The sequence below is a fragment of the Python bivittatus genome, unplaced genomic scaffold (genome assembly GCF_059951505.1).
Source record: "Python bivittatus isolate LINGU-HERP-01145 unplaced genomic scaffold, Pbiv_v1 ctg000590_np1212, whole genome shotgun sequence".
NCBI lineage: Eukaryota > Metazoa > Chordata > Lepidosauria > Squamata > Pythonidae > Python > Python bivittatus.
This window is the reverse complement of record NW_028277086.1, coordinates 12,012,509-12,036,507: the sequence shown is the minus strand read 5'-3', so window position 1 is coordinate 12,036,507 and position 23,999 is coordinate 12,012,509. Positions and strand designations below refer to the sequence as shown.

General features: G+C 38.7%; 1 protein-coding gene and 1 pseudogene across 13 annotated transcripts in view; one reads left to right on the top strand and one right to left on the bottom strand.

Annotated features, from left to right (window-relative positions):
• MTSS1 (MTSS I-BAR domain containing 1) overlaps positions 1–23,999 on the bottom strand; it is a 125,978-nt gene that overhangs the window by 75,244 nt on the left and 26,735 nt on the right. The window lies entirely within an intron of this gene.
• LOC112540808 (U6 spliceosomal RNA) lies at positions 2,124–2,224 on the top strand (annotated as a pseudogene).

Here is a 23,999-nt window from a genome sequence, read left to right as displayed (position 1 = left end):
CTGGCTTGTCAGTAATACTTGTGAAAAAAATCTGGCCATCCGGTAAGATGACAGATTAAGCAGGAGTGGGCTGCAGCTACCAAAAGAGCCAGTGTAATACTGAGCTGCATCAACAGAGGTACAATGTCAAGATCACAAGAAGTGAGAGTTCTGCCCTAGGCTGCCCTGGTCAGGTCGAAGCTAGAATAATATATCCAGTTTTGTTCGCCACAATATAAAGATGCTGAGGAACTGGAAAGAATATAAAGCTGGTAGTGAGGGACTTGGAGGCTAAATCCTATGAAGAAAAGTTTCAACAACTGGGCATGTTTTATCTAAAGTTGATAAGGCTGAGGGGAGTCATGTCAGCAATCTTCTAATACTTGAACGACCATCATAGGGAACAGGGTGCGGACTTATTCTCTGTAGCACCCAAAGAGAGGATAAGATCCAGTGGGTGGAAGCCTTACAAACTCAAAAGGAGAAGGAATTTTCTGCCTGTCAGAGCTATTAGGCAGTGGAACAGCCTGGCTCTTGGAGTCATGGGTGTTCCATCACTGGAGGTTTGAAGCAAAGGCTGGACAGCTGTTTATCAGGGATGATCTGAGGATTTCTGTCTTGGGTATGGGGTTGGACAAGATCATCTCCAAGGTCCCTTCAAACTCTATGATTCTATGATCTTGATCTATACTAATCAGATACTCAGGGAACTCCATCTTTTAAACAACAATAATCTTATCTTTAAAGGACTTCTGAAATAATCAGGTCTTAAAAGTAAGAAAGGCCATGAGAGGGATGGACATTCCTATCTTTGGGGGTCAAGCTGTTTCATAGAAGGGAGCCCTCACAGAGATTGCCCACTTCCATAGTCTCTGCTACTTAACTTCCTGATAGGAGAGGATGTTCAGCATGGTCACTCTGTATGTAGTAGATGGGCAGATTCTACCTGGAAGAGGTAGTCTCAAAGATGCCTGGGTCCCAAGCCATATAGGACTTTATAGGTAATCCCCAACACTCAAATTGCATTTGGAAACAGCCTGGGAACCATTGTACCTCTCATAGCAGTGATGTAACATGACAGTAACAGGTCCAATCCATAAGTACACAAGCAACTGCATTTAGCATCATTTAGTTGACATTTCCAAGTGGGCTTTAAGGGTAGCCCCATGTAAAGAGAAGTACAGTGCCCCAATCAAAACTGTGACAAGGCATGACTGACTGACTTCACTGAGGAATGGCCACAACTGGCACAATAGCTTTTAGGACTGATGACATTGCCACTCTGCTGTTTTCCCGTGATAAAAGCCACCCAGTCACTGTATAGTGAAAAGGGATTATTTGTAATCATGGAACAGTTGCTTAAGAGTTTTGGGTAAACACTGAAGAATTTCTCAGCAAACAATGTTGAACGTTAATATCCAAAGTTTTTGTGATGGCCACTACTAATAATGGAACAACTTTCCTCTGTACCATCTGCATTTCATCCCCCCATGCAGAATTTTCTTGTTACAATTTCCCCTCAACCTCTCCAACAATATAGCCCCAATTCAGAATTACATTTTATGTAATTTCATTTTTTGGTAAGGTCTGCAACTGCCACATAGGGATATTATGATGTCCTGCCACTCATAGGTACTGTATTGTTGACCCCCGTGTTACAGCTTGTTCTTTTTATTTGGAAAAACTGATGTAGGGGCTCCCAGGGGTAGCCTTCCTCTTTTTACCCGGCACCTGGACACTGGAACTTCATATTACAGTCTTCCATTTGTAGGCTTAGTGCACTTGTTTTCTTTCCACAACCCACATACAATAAAAACATTGAGGAGAAGGCGGAATTGCTAGACAAAGTCTCCTGATTGCTGGTATTAACAGCTCTCAGTCTGGAAGGGGCCCTAAATCAATCTCCAATGCATCCCCCCTCTCAAAAGGGATTTAATTTGCAGAGAAGAAATGCTGTTCTGATTGGATTCGCTGAATATGGATATTGCCCTATATACAGAATTCCTTTTTAACTCCTGCTAAGCATAAAAGTGCAGATGGTGTGGGAATAATGTGTAGCTATAGAACAGTAGCTGCATTTCCTAAAGGAACTTAGAAATGTGATACAATCTACCAAGGGTATTGTTAATCCTGACTAACATGAAGCTCTGGCAGTACATATGCTAAAACTGGAGTGGTGCAGAGAAGATTAGCATGACCTCTGCACAAGATGATGAATTCATGGGTAGATATGCTGTGCATTCACATGTCAACCCTACTGAGCAAGTTCCAAAGCAAATTCTCAGGCTAGCTTTGTAATTACAGGTAGCCCTCATTTACCTGCCACTCATTCAGTGACCATTCGAAGTTATAACAGCGCTGAAAAAGGAGACTTACAACCAGTCCTCTAAGTTGTGGCCACTGCAGTGTCTTCGTGTTCACGTGATCATGATTTGGGGCAGCCAGCATGCATTTACAACGGTCACAGTGTCCCACAGTCATGTGATCACCATTTGTGACCTTCAAAGCTGGCTTCCTTTTTTTCAAAATAGTAATTTTATTAAAAATTATAATGACAGCAATAAAAACTAATACAAATTTTAAAAAAGAATAAAAAGAAAAAATAGAAGGTGCAGAAAGGAAAAAAAATAGAAAAATAGAAAAGAAAAAATAAGAATATAGAAAAGAAAAAGAAAAAATATATAAAGAAATTATTTCCCCCTTCATCACAAGTATAAACAATTTTAGTAACCTATCACCTTCTCTTAAAAATACAACATCTGATCTCTTCTTCCCATATCCTATTTCTTATCTATAAACAAAATTCTGGCAACCCTTAATGGACTTTTGCTGACATCAGGACTGAAATGACTAGGCTTGAATGCAAAGTCAGTGGCGAAGCCAGCAGGAAGTTGCAAGTCACAGTCATGTGACTCGCACTTAACCCACGGCAATTCGCATAATGACCGCAGCACAACTGATGTTGCAAGTCGGGTGCGGTCACAAGGCATTTCACTTTATGACTGCATCACTTAGTAATGGAGTTGCCAGTCCCAATTGTGGTTGTTAAGTGAGGACTACCTGTATTACTATGCTGCGGTTTGTTTACCAATGGTCTGAATAAATCCCCAGAAGCCTACCAATTCTGGGATTGTACCATATTTGTTCCATGATGAGATGGTAGTTTCTCCAAAGAACAGGTCCACAGTCTGAGGGCCCTCAAGGACTAATGGTTCCTGCTTAGAAAAACAAGTAGAAAGGATGGCTAGGAAGGGCTTCAGCTGTGAGATGGATTAAGGTGCACTGTGAAAGTATAGGACGTCGAATATGAACGCTTTCATGTTCACTTGTCCAAGCACACTGGTTTTCAGAAATATACATCAGGGCCACGATGTCCCAATCTAAAATGGTTTGTACTAATCCACAGTAATTTTGTTGCATGCCACAATAGGAATGCCATGAAAAGCATTGGTTCTGTGTTGATCCATGAAAAAAATCCAAAATCTGTATGGTCTAAATTGTTGGGACCTTGCTTCTGCTTTATCCCTTTTTGTAAAATCTTGCATGGAGAAGGGTTCTGGAAAACTCAAACACTTGCACATACTTTTATGCTGCTTGATTAATTCTAAGAAAGACATTACCCAGCCATAAATTTGGCACTAAGTACAATTATCTCTATATAATACCTCCAAACAACTTAAAGGTGTCTAAGCTAATGTAGTGTGATGGCTAGCTCTCTGGTGAAACCCAAAGTCAAATTTAAACCTGACTTTCAGCTTAATGGTAACCTTGGGCCAGTCAGTCCTCTTTAAATATAATTTACCTTTCAAAACTGTTTATTGTGGAGATAACATGGGGAGGGATCTGTCTTGAGCGCCTAGAGGAAAGGCAGGATATAAATTTAATTACTAAGATGGAACTTGGCATCCAGATACAATATTATGACACAAATCAGTAGTACTATCTTCTGGCTGTTAATTAGGCAAAGAGATCTCTTTAATCCTCAATTAACCCAATTCCCCTACAGCTTCAGCATAAAGGAAATCTACCACCATCTGCTCTCCAGGGGTGTGGCAAGATTCCTCATGCCAATTCTTTGAATATCCCCTACCAAAATCAAAGCAGAAATGACGAAAACAGAAACACCTGTTCCTATGTGGTTAATCCTCTGAACAGTTCTGTAATGTAAATGACAGAGATGCTCATCCTCTCACTTGATAGTGCCAATTATCTTGGTCACTGGTTTCTAATAGGCTGAGAAGATCCTTCTGAAAACTGGTTTATTTAACTTGGAGCCCCCTAGATGTGTTGGGACCATAATTCCCAGAATTGCCCATAATGGAATATTTTGCATACTCTGAATGTATGCCCCTTTTCTGACACATACACACCCTCTAGGATTGTGTGATCAAAGTTTAGCAGCCATTCGCCAAAGAACAGTATTGCACTCTTACTGATTTTTATGGGAAAATGAAATAAAATAGTTGTGTTAGGCTCCATGAACTTAGAAAACATTAAAAAATACACTCAAATAAGCAGAAGGAAACAATCTTAAGATCACCCCCATAACATTCTAAGATCACTTGCCCACCCTCTGTGGCCCTCAAAGGACAAAAGAACAACAACAGCGTCCCCATCACAAAGAAGGTTGTGCCCTGAAGTACACTGACAGAAGGGTAAATCACAGAGAAGATCCCATAGGGACACGGAAGAAGGTTATACATGCATTGGGATCCTAAAGCATCAATAATCTGAACAAATCTTGTTCAATAAAACCTTCAATAATCTTGAAGGTTTTAGGACTAAAATTTATAGGGGGGGGTTAGGATATTTTTAATGCATGTTTCTATTTTTAATTATTTATGGATTTTAGCCATTGTTGGAGGGATTGGTGTTTTTTCCTTTTTTGTTATTGTGAGCCACCCAGAGTCACCCGTTGGGGGAGATGGTTGGCATATAAGTTTAATAATAAATAATCAATCAATCAATCAGTAAGAACCAAAGAACTTTTGGACACTGTGTTATACTAGAGGCTTGAAAAGTAAATCTTCTGCATGATCCCAGGCTAGATGAGCCATTCCCAAACTTTCCACAGTGCTGGCTAAACGTTCTCAGCTAACTTCTGCTGATTCTGACAACCATGGAAAGTCAGTTTTCATGTGTAACTTTCTCGCCAACCACAAACCACCTTTGGGTAAGGAAGCACAAAACTACACAGAGGCCACAATTTGGAAAGGATATGCAAATATCTTTTGCTAGAGCAAAACAACACCTGTAGTTTCAACAAAATAAAACTTGTACATTATGGTTTGTAATGTTTTTTTTCCCCTTGTCTCTCCAATCCCTATATAAGCGAAAGCCACATGTAATGCTTCAGGATGTGCAACTTCACACAAAGTGGAAATTATTATTTTCTAAGTTATCTACAAAAGCTGAATATGTAATACATTACTGTAAGTAAGTAAGTAGGTCATAAGGTAGCATAGCATAAAATACAATGAAGCAAAATGACAAGAGCGCTCAGTGTAATAAAATCAGATCAAAATAAAACTAGGGCTACAATTAAGAACTTAAACATTTCTTTCTAAGGCTATTTAATACATTATTGGCTACATTATTTGCTTTCTGTAAGCTTTTAGAAATGGAATTGTTTCAAAGAGCCTATAGAGAACAAAATGACTCCATCAGTTCATTATTTTTATTGTTACTTTATTTTATTTTAACATTCCAATTTTATAGTATGGACATTTTACTATCTATTATTGTCAACTGTCATATAGCGGTTGTTAACTACCAAGAGCCTAGCACAGGATAAAAATATTAAATAAACAAATAAGCAAACCCCAGCTCTGCAGACACAAAAGGAAAAAGAAAGTAGGGAAGAATGGGAAGGTAGGATAAATTCTCATCCAAATTACACAGATACTTAATACTCGGATGAAAATAGCTCCTTTTGCGACCAAATGTTACTGAGTCCCTACTGAGACGATGGAAACTGCAGATAGAAAAATACGAATTCCCAGATGGTTTAAAATAGCATTTTGCAATGGGCATGCACGTTTTCTTCTTAATCTCCAGTTGTAGTCATGAATAAGTATCCACGTGGACAAAGCATATGGACTCACTAGTCCACAGCTGCCCACTGAAGCTTTATTGAGCCCAACAGTTAAAGGAACAACTGACTAGCTGCAAGATGGGAACACGTCGCTGTTTTAAGTACTATTTTTTGGTATCCCAACAACCATTTGTTCTCACTCTTTTTACGCAGGTCACTAATGCCTGGAGTAGAATAGTTAGTGACCTGTTAGGATACCACAAGGGGCCTGCTGGCCTCCTTCAGCTGTTATTTGTCAAATATGCAACAGTTGCTTATTCTTGTCCAAAAAGACACCCCAGTCTTGCTCCAACAGTTAAATATAGATGATGTCCAAGGAATTCCATTCATTAAAATGGGGGTTATTCTAAGCTTTAATCACCTGCTCAAATTCCCGTTAAAAAGACAAAACAAAGAATGTTGTTCAATTGCCCCCCAAACAGCAATACTGTAGAATGATGGTACATCCATCCATAAATGGACATGACAATGATGAAGCAGGCTGAATGTGAACAGAATGAATCTTGTTCTGCCCACTGAACTATCTGAAACCATATGATGCTAAAAGGGTGCGGCCCCACCGGTGCCTATCTTCTTACATGCCCTTGTTGCTTCAAAATGCAGGTGGAATCATAAACAGCAGATAGATTACCAAAAACTATATTAAGCCTATGTTTGTGCTATTTGTTTTTTACCTACCCAACTTTTAACTGAGATTAAGACTGCACAAGGAAACAAAAAACAGGCTGATGGAAACAGGTCAGAGATGAGATCATGCTGCTTACAAACTCTTGATTAAAGTTTGCAAAGTTTAAGAACAGACCACAGCTAAGTTGATCTGTTTGTAGACTCCAATGAAGGAATCACAGAGAAATTTGGTACTTTATTTGTTCTTGTCTTTCATTCTTTAAACACAAGAACAAAACTGTTATTCCCTCCATCTAACTAGCTTTCAGTCTCAGTACTGGCTTTTCCTTCCAGACTATGTTGGAGACACTTGAAAAATACAAGGTTCAGTTCAGAGTACTAATCACAGTTTCATCTTGGCACATGTACCTATTCATCTGCACAATAGTGTGTTAATTTAAACAACAGATTACTATCTCTCCCTGTCATTTTCAAAATTATTCACCAGGTATAATTTAACATGATAGCTGAATTATTAGTTGCACACAGTCTTCATGGCTCCTCACTCACTTACTGATTCAACTTATTTATCTGGAGATACCACATGTCTCCTGATAATTCCATCCAGCAGTTTACTAAAAGCAGGAATACTCAAAAGTTTCAAGTAATGTCACAAAGCACTCCTCATTAGCGCTTCCTAGAGGCAAAAGAGGTCAAGTGCTTCCTAGAAGACAGTTATGAACTAGAGCACGCACACAACAATGTCAGATTCTCTAACTTCTTCCTCTCCAGAATTTCAATAAACAGGAGTGGGAAAGGGGGCTTACTATTAAACCCAACTTACCCTTCCTTGACTCCACGGGGGAACAGAAGGATGTTAGATTTTTATCAAAGGTCTGTAAAGATGGCCTACAGTTCAGGGATGAAACCATATGCTTTGCATGAACAAGAGAGTCCTAGTTTCAGCTTTGGCAACCATTGGTTGACTAAGTGGATTAAAGAAATGACAGTGCAAGACAACTTCCTATGTTTATATGTCATCTAGAAGTAGGAAGGATTTCAATTCAAAGTTGGCAAAGTGCTTCAGATCCAGCATGGACACCCTCACTGTACCTGTCACCAACCAACTGGTAAGACAATTTCATGCAACAGGACTCCTTCACAGGCCCTACGTTTATGGATAGCCTAAGAGGTTTCAGGAATATTATGGAGAAGTTACTGAGAAAGAAAACAACAACAAATTAGCTTGGAAACTAGTCTTAGGTAAAGGAAACTTATCATCAGGTACACCTATGTCTCTGAAAGTATACACATAATGCATGTCATACGTGAAACCTAAATCCAGAAATAACTGTTACTGCTCCTCTTGAATTTTGCTGATCACGATCCCCAAGCCATGCATTCCTCAACACTTTTCAGGTGCTTCACAATTCCCAGACAAATGGTGGACTCCCACAGGAGCTCTCCTATAACACCACCTGACCTATCTTCTCAGATTCTCTGGTGCCTCCCATGTACAAATGACTTTTCCCCCAGTTCGTCTTCACCAGCAGATGATCTTGAATGCATCCAGGGGAGAAAAAAAAGCAACTCAATTCTTTGTTCAGCAAATGGAACAGGGGAATGGCAGGCAGCATTAGCTATAAGACAGAGGGACGGAAAATAAGACGTTTCTCGAAGGAAGCCAAATCCCTGAGTTTTCTCCAATCTGTGATACATCAGAATTTCTTTGCAGCTGGGTGCCATGCAAACCCAGGGGATGTATACATTAGTAGACACAGGGTTTTCCCCTTAAAGCACAGGATGCAGAATTGCAATCCCACCACATTGGAAAAATGCTAGGGAATGGAGTGGCCCTAGCCACTTTCTCAAGCTTAAATTCCCAAGGTTTCCTCAGGGAGAGATTAAACCAAATGAAGTCTATATCGTCCAATCATTTACCAGCTATCGATCCCTAAGCAAGGCACTGGAACTACAGAAGAAAAAGACCTCTTCTATCTGCAGTATCTTCAACTGAAGGTCCAATGGTGCATTCTGGCCCTGGCCTTATGTAGATGTAGTTAATAACCTACACCAAATAATGCCTTATAAATATGAAAAATTGTCAAAAGCTATAAAAAATATTTTTTTAAGAGGATGGTGTTGCCTCACTGGTGTATGAAAAAGAATGTATTTTGGCAAATAATTTGGCATGGTTGCCTAGGAAACATGGTAGAAGAGAAGGTCAGAGAGACAATGCATATACTGGATAATGAGTTCAAAGGAAACAGAGAAGACCTTAACTCACAAGATAATGCAAACATTGGCAATGAAATCTTTTTTATGTATTAGTAACTGCAGATAGCTCAGTGTGACCAGGCACATGAATCCACTTAAAATCCATTTGCAGTTTTGGATTTAAAAAAATAAATAAAATATTTTAATTCATTTTGAAAATCATAGACACTTCCTACAGAGATAAAGTAGAATTACAGAATCATAGTTATTTAGGAGTTGTCAGCTGTACCCCCTTACTCAATGCAAGCAAGTAAATTTCTTAGATCAAATATTCAGTATAAAACTCTACATATATACAGCTTTGTTTTCATACCAGCTGCTTCTTTCCAGATCTGATTTACTCACTTCCTGTTCCTACAGACTCCAAACACTATCTAGATTTTATCTCATGTTCTTGTCTTTTTCTTTTTCAAAAAAATAGTTTGTGGCAAATTTTCTGACGTAAAACACCACTCCAGCACCAGGCTTTTATGGGCAACTCACCCAAGATAGGACTAGACTATAAAGACCAGTTTTTCATTACTGTCTTTTCTCCCCTCCTGCTCTTCCATGTTTTCAACTAACTATGCAAAGCACCAATAATGACACACGACCACAACATGGATCCACACCCACACCCACCTTTCCTGGAACAGCATTAATGACAGGAAGGAAGAGAGTTGGAGGCATGTGAGGAAGGACGAAAAGAGCCATCCACTCATTCTATTTCTCTTCCTGCCCTAGACCACCAGAACAACAGCCTTGGCTTCTCCATGTCAAAAATGTAAGGAAGGTAAAGGGGAAGACGTCCCAGCTTTTTGGCAGCACCTAGTTGATATTGGCCAATCTCAAAAAGCGGAACAGAGACAGACTTTGTGGCACTAGGATGGAAGGCCATCAAGAAATCTCAGGTCTGTATTCTAAACTGGGAAGTTAAAAAACTTCTGAGAAGAGGCCAACGATAAGCTCCTTTTAAGAAAACGTATCCACAAAACCATCAGAAGTTGAGAATTCAGATCCTGTCCCACTACCTTAAGGCTGATCTTGCGATAGTTGCCACAGTCCTCCAACAACCCAACTTGTTTTCATGCACACCCCCTAACATAAACACACCAAAAGGGCATAGAATAAAAGCATGAGATACGGTTGCAGAGGATGAAAGGCGAAAAGAACGACTGAGGGGTCCATTATTAAAACATGCATAAGAGAGGAAAGAGTCATTCTCCCAACTTTCAAGCAGCACTGAATCAATTTTTTATCATGTGCACTGCAGGACTGGAAAAGGAAATCCAGCATTATATTCTCTTTTCCAGCAGACTGCAGAGAAACAGTTCTAAATGCCCTGCAAATAAAAACAACTGTATGCCATCTCAAAGCTTTATTCAGTATCGTCATTTCATTGCTATTTTAAAGAACTGCATGCTCTCAAAATATTGAAAAATGCAGACTTAATTGCTTCTAATTGTACAATAAAAAAGCTTAAACCTCCCCCCCCCCCAATTCTTGACAAGCAGGAAGATTATTTTCCTATAAAATAACAGAAAAATAGGGTAAGCGTTTCTGTCTGGTGCTAAATCAATACTTTCAGGCATCCAGAACTCTCTTGTCCATTATTTAAAACACACATACACATATATACCTATAAACAGATGGAGGCATTTGCTTTACCATACAGCAAATCATTTGTATTTATATTATACAATATTTAAACTGTTTTCTCAAGGAATCTTCAGAACTGCAAAATTGGCCAGGAATTTCAATACCAAAATTGCTGCTCCCAAATCCAACTTCACCTCTGAGAATTCTTTGGGGAAGTTCCTGCAATTCATTTCCAATAAATTTCATCCTGAAGGGTAAATACACTGCAAGATGGCTGATCAATTACAAATGCCAAGAGGTGTCAAGCAAGTCTCCAAGGCCGAGCCACACCGTGTCAGCTTTCTTGTAGTAGGTAGGTAGTAGGCAATTAGAAGCTTCACAATGCTATAGCAGCAAAACACAGTTGTGCCAAAACATTGGACTAGTAGCTCTATTTGAAATACTTCTATAGCAGGAACTTCTGAAAATGATATGTGCCAAGGCAAAACTCAACTGTTGTTCCTCAAAATTGTAAATTTTATTTACTGGTTTTCTTTTTGAGTGTTGTATGCCACCCTGTCAATTTTTTGTGGGATGGACAGCTACACAAATTAGATAGATAGATAGATAGATAGATAGATAGATAGATAGATAGATAGATAGATAGATAGATAGATAGAGATAGCTTCCCAAAAAAATTTAGTTACTAGGATAACAACACTTGTGTTCATTCATACTTTCTAATAGTCTCCCCATATGAGGATTTTTATACAGTTTATGTTGCATTTCAAAAACTATATTAAAATAATTATGATTCCATGTCCAGGTGCCTAGGTCTATAATATGAGTGCCCAGAGAAACACACATCCACCACGGGCCTGGAAAGAGCTCATATAGCCGCTCTACATGATTCCACCAAATTATAATTTCTAATGTGACAGGCCAGGGAGAATTATTAAATACATGGAGAGTTCTGTATTTAATTTAGCTTAATTTAATTTTAATCCCATCTAATAAATTTAATTTGGCTTTGGCTTTCATTCTAGATGGTAGCCCTTGGCATGTCATCCAAAAGATGAATGTGGACTCCACCTGAAAAAGGTTATGCCCATCTCTTTTAAGAGAATAAACAAGTGTAATAATTACAGAACAAGTAACCACAGGCTGTCAACCAAGACGATTGCTACTTAGAAGCTGAACGGTGCACTATAATTTGTGCTAAAGATGTTAAATCAGTTTCTGTGTTATGCAGAGTTTCAGCTGCATTACTTGGGCTGTCTTCAACCCTCTTCCCTCTTCCGTGCACCTCTAATATATTTTCTTCTGCTGTGATACTGTGGTGTTCCCAGATTAATGACCACGCTTCAAAACGCTCAGGGAAAAACAAAAACAACTTAACAATAAAAACAACACACTTATCTCAATCATCTACATTTCTACCTGCAAAAGTAAAATAGCCCAGGAACCCAAAACATGGCCTAGATTTTCAAACCACTGCTTGTTGACTAAACCATAATTGGCTGGGTTCATGCATAGCATTAATTTCACAAAGCTTACATTTAGGTACCACCAATATACTAAGTAACTTTGTGGTTTCTCTGGCTTAGTGCGTTGACTGAATACTGCTACAGGTGATATACACATTGAGAAGCTGCTAAGGAGAAACCAAATGAATAATTTCATTATAATTATCCCCATCTTCTGAAAGTTTATCCTTCGATGGCTTATAAAAACAGTCTCTGTACTATTTTTAATCTAAACTTGGTTTAGGTTTTCCCATTTTCTTAAGTGTAGTGGAAAGAAGTTCAGATTTTTTTTTTTTTTTTAAGGAAGGGTAACATAAAAACTACAGATTCCATCCATCCGTATCCACAATTAAAAAGACAGTAGACACACCCACCCACCCAGAGACTACATGAACTTTGAAGACCAGAGTTGGAATAAAGGTGACATAACAGATTATTGCCTATGAAATAAATCTATTCACAGAGCAGAAATACTGAAAACAGTGCTTCAACCACATTGCTTTTTAACTCTCCAATGTTATTTATTTCTAGCCTTCTGGATAGATGCATCTTCCACAGCTTCTCCTTGATCCATAGTCAACATCCCTGAAAACACAGATCCTTTTTTCAAACATATGGTGAAAATGTTTTCTGCTGATATCTGAAATTACATTTTATGAGCTGCCAAATGACCTGCTAAGTCTTTCTGGTGGTTTCTGAAGGGATGAGAGAGAACACAAAGTAAAGAACTTATTTTGTTAGCCACCCACAGGATCCATGCGGTAGAACATAAATGCATCAAAAATAAACAAACAGAGCAAATTAATAGGTTTTCCAACCTGCATTCTGAAAAAAAAAATAAACCCTTCAATTTATTGTCTAGACAAAATGCATACACACCATGCAACTGGGCTATCTTTTAGTAATTTATTCACCATAAAGTATTTTGTTTCATTTTGGCCTAGCATGTTGTATGAAGTCAATCACTGTGATTTATTCAACAAAGCATGTTTAAAACTAACTATGGTTTAGTGTGATGTGTTAACTGAGCCACTAAGTACCATATACAAAGGCTTAAGCCTTTAAGAGACTACCATGTTAGACATTTCTGTTAATGTGGATGATGCAACAATTTAAGAGGACCACCTATTATTTATGATAAAGTGGCAAGAACCACACTTCTCTTATGAAACCTACCTACTGATTTAGTTAAACAGCATTTATACTTTTAGATTCTATTTCGGCTATTGGAGTATTAAAAAGGCCATTATTAGAAGCAGACTGTAGAAGAATCCAGGAACCCAACCTATTTTCAAGCCAGTAAAACCTAACCAAAAAAAAAAAAAAAACTGTTTGCAACAAGCTGACAAGTTAAGTAGACTTAAGTTAAGCAGTATTCTTATCTTCTCATCTGTTAGTTGCTCAGAAAGACTTGTGCTCACTAGAGAGCCAACATCAAGATGTACTGTTATATAGCTAGTCCTACTACGGTATTGGAAGAATCACTGTTGCATCAAATCTACTGGCACAAACAGACAACATTAAAACTACAGTTATCAGCTGATAGGTTTATTGAACATTTTTTCATGGGACAATTAGCCTTAGAACTGGTAATGGCAATGTCTAAGGATCCTCCATGCACATCCTTTCATATGCAGCTGGAAAGTCCATCCCCATCATCACAGATGCCTCCACCTATCTATACACTTCATCTTATCCCCAGTCTATGATTATCTGTGTCATCCATCTGTTTTCTATGCACAATATTTTAAAGTTTATTTTCAGTTTGGATAATGTCAACAGTGCAGTCTCAGAGACGTGCCAGTGCCAACTGTAAAATAAAGGACACAACTCAGAACTTTTTGCTATACAAGACTTTTCGATAAAGCTTGTTCCATCCATTAGACTTCCATTTGATGGAATGACACCTTTCCTATTTTATTTTAGATGACAAAGGCCAATGCAACAACTTCACTCCCATAGCTGAACAGCAGTAGCTGCAGATGATGAATGCATGAACTCACCACCTATAAAATCAGTGTGGGTGTCAATCATCCCTCACAAAGTAGACCAAAATGCAACCAGAAAACAGGGGGGAAATGATTTCCTGCTGTCATAACAAATTGCAGTCAATATAGACAAATAAACCAAGTAGCTCCCCCCAAATCCCCAGACCAAACTAAAAACTCATTCATTTGCAAAACAATTGCACCTTCATGCTTTAATTTATTTATAGTTCGTTCATAATCAACCAGAGCTGGTAGTTATATAAAAAAATAATCATCAGAACATAAAACCAAATCACACCATCCCTTTGCTGCTTGTGAGCTGAGCAAAGCAAAGACACTGTCTTTTCTGTGCTATTCTGAAAGACCCAGATAAGGAGAATATGTAGTCTAGATATCAATGACAGCTTTGTCTAAGTCCGATACAATTTCCTGGGGGGAAGGGGGACAGCCAGTTCATTCTATTTTGATCTCTTTCCCAGACATATATAACTTACATCACTTATGGAGATGTCATGAGACAGAAAATGCAAACCCATAGGACCGGCCCTCAATCAGCCGAGGTATGGAAGATATGCAACAAGACAAGATCTATTGTCTTGCCAGAAATAGGAATACTGTCTTTACATCCCATCTGTTCTTCTTTGGTGCTAAGGGTAAGAATCAGAAAAGGGGTGGGTAACACCCCTCCCTACCCTTGAATTTCAACTGCAGCAGGTTCAAAACTTTTTCTGTAAGGCATGCTTGTCCAGGGTTTGCATCAACCTATTTCATACCAAAATTATGATGACCATAATCAAGGGGCTGCCATTCACTTGGCATCTCTTCTTTCCTGCCAGCAATCTCTTTTGCACCTCTGTAGCAAAAGTCAAAAATCACGTTGTGTTTCCTTCCTGGAAGAAGTGAAAGGAATCGCAACACATTGGATTGCACCATACTGTGAAATTAGCTCAGACAACTCCAAGGATGAACTCCCAGTCAGTTCCTCAATATTAGTTTCTATAGTAACCAGTCCCTAAGCCCAGGCACTCGCAGTAGGGAATAATGCAAATTTTTCAATTTTGCTTAGAAAGAAGTACTGTGATACGAGCGCAGGAAAACCATTCCAAACACCACCATTGCAAAGAGAAGCAGCTTCTACTGCCCACTGCCAGTTACCCACGGAGATGCCAGCTGGCTACAAATTAATGCCCTTTCGTTTTTAAAAGGATGTTGGCCCTACAGTTGAAAACAGGCACTCATCAATCAGCATTAGTTGGTTTACTGCAAATATTTTAAATAATATTCATTAATCAATGGAACTTGAGTCTCATAACATGGGGATTTTATGATGCTGACCTAATTAAATGGAATTCTGCAGTGAGCTAACTTGCATAAGCTATCTGTTGCTGCAATGCACTGCTTTAAAATTAATGAAGAACTGAATTCACACAGAGGAAATTAAAAACTTTATTGAAGTTTAAACTAGAACCCTTACCCTTCTTATTTAGCCATTTTTAAAAATGGAGCTTTTGGGCAAACGTGAAGTCTGTGACCGACTTTCCAAACTTTTAATAATTTTTAAAATCATGCTGCCCAGAGAGAAGGCTGCAATGCTTGTACTGAACTTTTCAAGCAAGAATTCAATCACACAAAATGCTTTGGTGCTAATACACCAAATCCCTGACATTGGTATAAAAATATTCCTCCTAAACAGAATAACTTGGCCTTGTCATTGTTGAGCTTCCGGAGGTCCCTTGAGACTTAGTTATGCCAGCAGGCCTGGAGACCCCAGGGGATGGGGAAATTAGTGGGGTGGCTCCCTTATTTTTAACATCCTGTTATTGCTTATTTTTATTTTTATATTTTTAATGTATTTATTGACTGATTTCAGCTTTGTTGTACGTCGCCCAGAGTTGCCTGTGGTGAGATGGGCAGCTATATAAATTGGTTTAATAAATAAAATAAACTTTTGGAATCTAATACTCATTAACCAGGGTTAGCATTTGGAACTGGAAGGGGTTAACATTTATAACAGAGCCTTAAACAACCTGCTCTTTCAAAGAAAAGATAACCACAAAAGCTAATTGTCTTGAGAATTTTCTGCAATGTATTTCCTTGGCTAAGAGGAGAAGCCAGTTTGCCTGTGCAAGACACGAATGAAAAAGGGCTTGTTTTATACAGACAATGCAATCCATCTTGAACTGTTCGACATTTGGCGGGCTTCTCTCTATTGAAAAAGCTCCATTCATTACAGTACAGGTAATGCAGGAAGACACAGCAAGAAAAGAAAAGCAAAGAAAAAAAGATTGGGGTAGAGATGGGAAGCCTTGTGACAAGTTGATTCTTGGCACAAGACAAGAAGATAAATAAGTGTCCCCCAAAACATGGTGCACAGAAAAATAAAGATAGTTTATTTTAAGTGCACATGATGCAACTGAGCATACAAATAAGGAATATATCACGGTGATAAACCTTGCTAGCTGGCTTGCCACATGCACAGAACAAAGCTCAGCTAATGAGCAAGACGTTTCTACAACAGGAATGTGTTAAAACTCACAGAGACCTTAATCCTCCAGGGATAATGGGAACATCAGAGAGCAGAGCTCAAGAGTAGCTTTAGAAGGAAGATATCATCACAAGAGTGGGAAATGCCTAAGCAAGAAAATCAGTGCCACCGGCCATTGTGTTTAAGGATTAAATAAAGCTGCTTTTGATGTGCCAACCATTAAGTGAAGCTTCCCAAACCCATCATCTTCGGGCTTCTTATATCCCTGACCTTGTTTTGCACATAAATACACAGACAGAAAGCTACAAAATGGGTTTGCCCGTCCAATTCAATTTTTATGGTTTAATTTGCATCACAAATCAGAGGCTGTGCCAAGGATCTGTTTTAAAGAACTTGGGAATTTTTAAAAAGAGGGATTCTTGTGTGTGTGCATGAAATCTGACCAGTACTTATGCTTCATTTGGCTCCATCTTTTGCTACCCCAATCTTTGTACAATTCCTTGACATATTTGCTTCCTCCTTGTGAAATTGTTGATTTAGGGTCCTTGCCCTAAAACAAGTGAAGGTATATTGCCTTGCTGCAGAATACTAAAAAAAAAAAAGAAAGACCAGGAAAAAAATAAAAAGCTGGAAAAGATATAAAGGAGGACAGCCAAAATCTTTACAGAGCCATAGGAGGTCACTTACCCCCCAAAAAAACTCTATAGCGATTGAGGGGATTTTTAGCCTGGAACAGAGGCAGATTCATGAGAGAGGTGTATAAAATCATGAAATGTGGAAAATGCAGAAACTGAACATTTTTTTAACCTTCTTTTGCAAGGCTGGAACTCTCTAGTACCCATTAAAATTAAATGCAGGGAAACCCAATATCAATAAAAGGAAGAACAATTCAGAACGTGGAATTCACCACCATCAAATGCCCAGATTAATGATGGATTTGGCTATCAAGGGCCATGAGTTTTGACATCAGCATACCTCCTTAAGAATCACAGACAACATGACTTGAATGCTATCTGCTGAGAAGTAACAACAAAACTAAGCAAACACCCTGCTACCCTTCAACAATTAGCAGCAAATACATGTTACTGGCAACCGTTGCCATCCCATGTGTCAGAGGCATGAAAAGAAAACCTTCTCCTGTTTTGGTTGCATCAATTACTGTTGCCATGGCACCCATTACCTGATTTCTAGCGCATCAAAAATTGATGCAGAAACAGACTTAAAAGTAACAAAGCCCTGCTTTCTTTGGGGGGAAAATACTACTAATTATAAAGATTCTAGAAACCAGGATTTTCCCCCTTCATCTTTTTTAAGATCAAGAGTAAAATGCAGGCATTTGAAAAAGCTGACCATTTTACATTTTCCAAAATGCAGTTTTTGGTTTCCTTTGAACTTCCATCTTCGTCCCTTGAAGATTTGTTTCATGAAAGCAAGAAACCTCCCTCTTCGGAAGGGTTGGTACGATCAGCAAGGTAAGGCGGATTTTAAAATATTGGCTACAGGAAAGTTCCAGAAATGTAGGTCTTCAGCTAAAAGAGACATGCCCAATTCAACAGAAGCGCAAGGGGGAAAGTAGAAAGCTGTTTTTAACCGCAAGGCATTCTTTACACAAAGTGTTTTATCTCTAAATGCAAGACCTGACCCTTTGATTAGCTTGCATGCTTCTGAAAATGACAGCTAATGGGTGCATTTTTGGCCACGGCCATCAAGGGAATTGGAAACAGCTCAATTTGGTTCACGCTAGACCCCATTCATGCAAATGGATATCTAGGGAATGTTGCAACAGCTCCCCAGGGAAGAAAAAATTTCCTAAACCGGAGCACAAGATCTCATTTCCAAACAGAGGCTCTTATGCAATTTAGAAAGCGCTGGGCAGACTTCCTCTTTTGCACAGTGTCCCGTACAAGGAATGCTGACAAAGCTTGGCTCTTTCCATCTTCCTTACATAAACAAGAGCCTGAACCTATCATAAACATTTTGCTTAAGAAATCGGAAAAAAGGGCATAGTTCAGGATTAAAGAGATTAGAAGAAATCAGATAATTCAGGCAACTTCAATTGCAGAAATCTCAAAACTCAAATGAGCACCATGCTTTGCAGGAGGAAAATCTGACATATAACCCTAATCCCAGTTTTAAAAAAAAGAGATTAATAGGCAATGGATTGAACATATTTCTGACCAGGAATTCATACATTGCTATATCTATTATTATTGTTTACTGTCATCCCCATCCCCATATCCTGCATTTCTCCAAAAGCGTGAGGAAAAATGAAGGGACTCCCCATGTAAGTTAGAAGGCTGGGATGAGAAAATCATCCACTGAGTATCTGTGGCTAAGAGTGGACATGAACCCGGTTCTCCTTAGTCCCAGCCCAAGTCCTTAACCACCACACACGTGCTCTCACATCACACTAAGCCTGGTTCATTTAACTCCTGTACTGACTATGCCACATTTGGCTGGGTTTGCAGACCACACTAAAACATGTTTAAAACCAAAATGGCTAGATTCATGCAAGCCAAAATCATGCTAAGCACTGAACCTAGGCAACCTCTTCAGGGGAGAAGCCAATAGAGACTACTGCAAAGAAAGGGATGTGGCAATGATCAGAGTTGGCATGAGTTCTAGTTTAAAATATCTGGAGGACATCGGCTTACTTATGTCTAATCACATGTACCAGTAATTTGTCCTGCACATTCTTTTCATTTCAATTTAGCACAAATCCAATTCCTATTGCCTTAATACAAAATAATATTTTTCCAACTTACTCCACTGTTTTTCCACAATATACATCTTCTTTACACAATATCATATTTTCAAAGAAACCAAGGGGGGGACAAAAACTATTGGAGTTTGTGTATTGCATTTTTAAAAGATCCAGAGAAAAAGGCATCCATGTTAGTTACCATAGTGATTATTTTACCTACTGAGCTGGAAATATCCTCCTAGCAAAAGCTCCTGAGCAGTATTAATTGGGACTGCATGAACTCTCAGCTAGCTCTAGACTCAATTGTAAGAAAAAATAATCATCAATGAGTGAGAATAGATGGCAGGCCTGTACTGTTGCGGGCAGCTTCCTCCTACACTAATTAAGATTAATATACATATCTTTCAGCCAAGAACAAAAAATGCAAGTCACTGGATTCCATTTGTGAACTGAAGATTAAATATCCTGATTTCCTTTCTGAATTCCTGCTCCTACAAGAGGATCAGATTAAACAGTCATTGCCAGCAAACAAAGAAAAAAGAAAAGCTGGACAGGGTTTTGTAAACTGCTCACTCATTGATACCAAACCTTTTCCAGTGCAGAAATATATATTTTTAAAATAGCTTGGTTTTCCAATTATTAGGTTATGTTAGGTGATGCTTTCAAGTCATGCGTTCCCATGCTACTAGCCTAGGTGGGTGAGGGTTCCTCATCCAAGAGACTGTTAAAATGCTCATTAATGGACACTTGACCATCATCTTGTAGGGAGAGTTATCCATTGAAACAGTATGTAGGGAGAACCAGGCCACCACGCTAAGCCAAAATATAGTTTATTCAGGACAGAGAATTAGTTTTTCCCTAACCATTCAACCACACAAGGCTACTTTTCGCAGACCCAAGAGCTACCATAGGCTCTGCTGAGGTCCAAAAGTTTCCAAATGATGTTTTATACAAGCCAGTCCCTTTTACACAGAAAGCCTCAAGTGGGACCAACAGCAAGCGAAAGTTATGTCTCCTTTTCCTTCTTGCAAGCCCAGCCTCAAGTGGGACCAACAGCAAGCGAAAGTTATGTCTCCTTTTCCTTCTTGCAAGCCCCCCAAAGCATCTGGTTGGGCCTTGCATGGAAGAAAATGGACTAAAATGCACATGCCAGAGCTGTTTTTATGTTCATTAGCCTCCTGTTCCTGTTCTCCATAAAGTTTTAAGATTTAAATATGTTTTCAAAGGTTTGATTGTTTACTTAAAACCATTTTTATTTTTATCTGGAAAAAGAAAAAGTATTTGCAGAACCCAATGTTTTGGTTTATTTATTAAACGCCTTTAAGAAAAAGCACCTTCAAGAAGAAATCAAAGATATATAAAAGGAATAAAAGAGCAGAATACAGATAATAGAATCTGAATAAGTAAACAAAGGATCTAAATTGTCTAAAAATTACAATGTTCAATATATGATTAACTGCATACAAAATTGTAAAATATATCATAACACTTTTTGAAGAAGACACTGAGAATAGCTTTAAACTAGGTATAACTGGTTATCACAGTATAAGTCACTAACTAGGACTATAAGCTACAATAAATTAGGTCAGTACTAGAAATATAATTTTCCTTAAAGTTTAGAGATACTGTAGATTCAGTACATAGAAAAAATCCAAACTGTAGTATGATACAATTAGCAAGTACAGTACAAGGCTAGTTCATTGTACTTTGAGAGAACAGCAGGGCACATTAAATAATTAAGTGCGCACACACCTTGATCATCATCTGCTGAACAGAGTTGTCTACTTTTTGGGTGATTCACAGAGCAGTTAAGACTCTTTCTAATTCTACCTCTCAGCAATACAGAATAAAAAGCAAAAGAAAATAAAGGCATGCTGTAATGAAAAACAGGGAGGAGAAATACAAACATCAAAGGGAGTATCAAAGGATTTATTAACAATTGTACTTTGAAGATCAATTGTCCATTCCTGGAGGAAGTACTCAGCTTTCATATAATCTTTGTATTGGTCTCATAAATTCAGACTCCTGGAAACACAGGAAGGGGGCAAAACAGAAGTAAAAGAGGAAGCAACGCTATTTAATGTACCTTCTGCATGAATATTTAATACAGCCAGTCAAAGAACATCAACTTCAACCCTAGGTGGACATTCACCTCCTGCTAACTGAACAAAGGCCAAAACTAAGCAGAAGGTAAGGCAATGTAAGCTTCCCCCAACAGCCCCAGACATAATGCAGTGTTCAAGGAGGGAGAACTTGGGTTCAACCTTTTCAATGCTCACATGATTGGATTTAAAGGTCTTCATGGGGCAAATGAAAAACACGGGGAGGGGAAGAAGAATGGAGAAAAATCATATAAGTTTTATGCAGGGGGTTAAGGCAGATTCTCCAGCACCATGTAGTGAGGCACTACTCACTGAATGAGGTAGTGGTCCTCAATGTACTTTTGTTCTAAAGTGGAGGCAGATTTGATCTGCAGGTTACCATCCGTGGTCCCTGTGGTCAATTTATTCTTTACAACACAACAGAAATAAAGCTTGCACACTGAAATGGGCTGCCACTCCAAATCCTGAGATGACATGATTAAGCTTGGAAAAGTATTCTCAAAGAAACATACCAATATTTCTCTTTACAACACTACATTGTTCTCCTTGGCAGGACCTAAGAAACAAAACCCACTGGATAAATTGGACCAAAAGAAAAAAGAAAAGAAAAGAAAAGAAAAGAAAAGAAAAGAAAAGAAAAGAAAAGAAAAGAAAAGAAAAGAAAAGATACAGTCGGAATGGAGAAGAATCCATCAAACCAGAAATTCTACTGTACCCACACATTTCTAACATTGTACAGGTAGTCCCCAGTTTAAGAATGAGTTCCGTTCCCAAGGCCTGTCCTTAAGTCAAATTTGTAAGCTGAAACAGTATTATTGTATAATACGGTATAAGTCGTATTGCGTAATCAACTGGAACCATTGCATATTTAACTCGAATCATTGTGTATTTAACTTGAATTTTGCTACAATAGGCTCCGTTCTTAACTATGGGTCATTCTTAAACCAGGTGTTCTTAACCTGGGGACTACCTGTACTGTGTCTTTGAGGAAGTTAGGAGTAGTGAAAGAGGAGAGACTGACATAAGAGACCTAAGACTCCAAGACTCTCCAAGTTGTTCTGTTGAGTTCATCAAGTTAGATTTTGGACTTACAAATGTTTCATTACATACCAGGTAACATGAGATGTAGGGAAGGCATAAACATGGACAATAATAGTAGTTTAGACATGATACCTTGTAATAATATGTATACACAGAAATATTTTATACAGCCATTTTTTTTCTTGCAAATCCAGTGCTGATAAAAACAGCCTGATTAACAGCTCACGAGGTCTCCTGCTGACTGACAAGAATAAAATGCTTTTCTCAGCAGCAGGATTGGCTAGGCCCTAAAATAGAATTCAACTTCCAGTAAGTACAGTATGCAAGAGAGCTTTCAGCTCATTAGGGTTTCAAAATAAAAATTTCCAATGTATCACCCTGTTCTCTTTTTTGCATTAGGCAAGAGTAAGTCAGCATTTTTGTCTAAACTACCCACAGAAAATGAATGCTTCTATGCAAGTCAAGTCCACCACACCTTGTAACATGTACAATATTTCCATGTCATTCTGCTGGCATATTTTTGCACTGCCCTTTGAAATCCTACACAAGCATGGGAGAATGCAGTGTAGAGGCAAAGAATGGGTGCCAAGGGCTGTTCCTTAGTATGAATAACAACTTGGGGATTAACTCTTATTTAAGGCAGGAGTGGGTCATCACTGAGCTGATTATGGTCCCCAACACCACTATGGGGTTTGGAGGTAGTGAAAGTATGGTGAGTCACGTGATAATGGTAGTGAAAGACTCGGACTGCTTCAAACCCCACTCAGCTATGGAGTTATCTGGATGAGGGTGGGTCAGCCAATCACACTCAACCTAATTTACTCACAGGTTGTTGTTATGGAGATAAAATGAGAGAAGACCCCTTGCCCCACATAAGCTGCTCTGAGCCCTGAAGAGAAGAGATGGGATATAAATCCAATGCAAAGTTAAGTCACAGGCAAAGTGGATGCCTTAATTTTTTGTACCTTTAAAATCCCAGGAAAAACAAAACCAGGCTGATTTGGGGGTTTATTAGAAAGGTCTTAAAGCCTCTGTTAAGATTTAGGGCACCCATTTCTCACCTTTTAAACCTCCATCTAGACATTCCAAAACCCAATTCTCAAAATGTTAACTTCATTTATCCCACTAGTTTCTTCAGGCAGGGCAGGAAATGACAATATGGTTCCCAGGCCAAAAAAGTTGTCTACTCCTAATTTAGGGCCACCATATCAACATCTGAGCAGATGACCAAGGCTTTTTCAAGACAGAACTGAAAGAGGAAGTTCTATCACCACAGCGCCGTTTTAAAAACCAAGTTCCAATAAAGCGGGCGTCTATCCAGAAATTTGCACTCACAGCTACTATTCCTACTTGAGCTCTTCAGAAGAAGAGGACAGTTTAATTTATTTGTCTATTCCAGCAAAGAATAAAAAAGCAAACAGTATCCTGGTACTTAAGGTTGTGTCATGCATAACAAAATGCATTTCCTCCAGGAATAAGCTTAATAGGAAGCAGCACTCAGCAACACACAGCTAGGTTAAAATCATTACACCTAATTATCTTAATAATAAGATTCACACTTATTCCTTGATAGTCATCATTCTATAGCAGTGTTTCTCAACCTTGGTGACTTTAGGAGGTCTGGACTGCAAGAGGGGAAT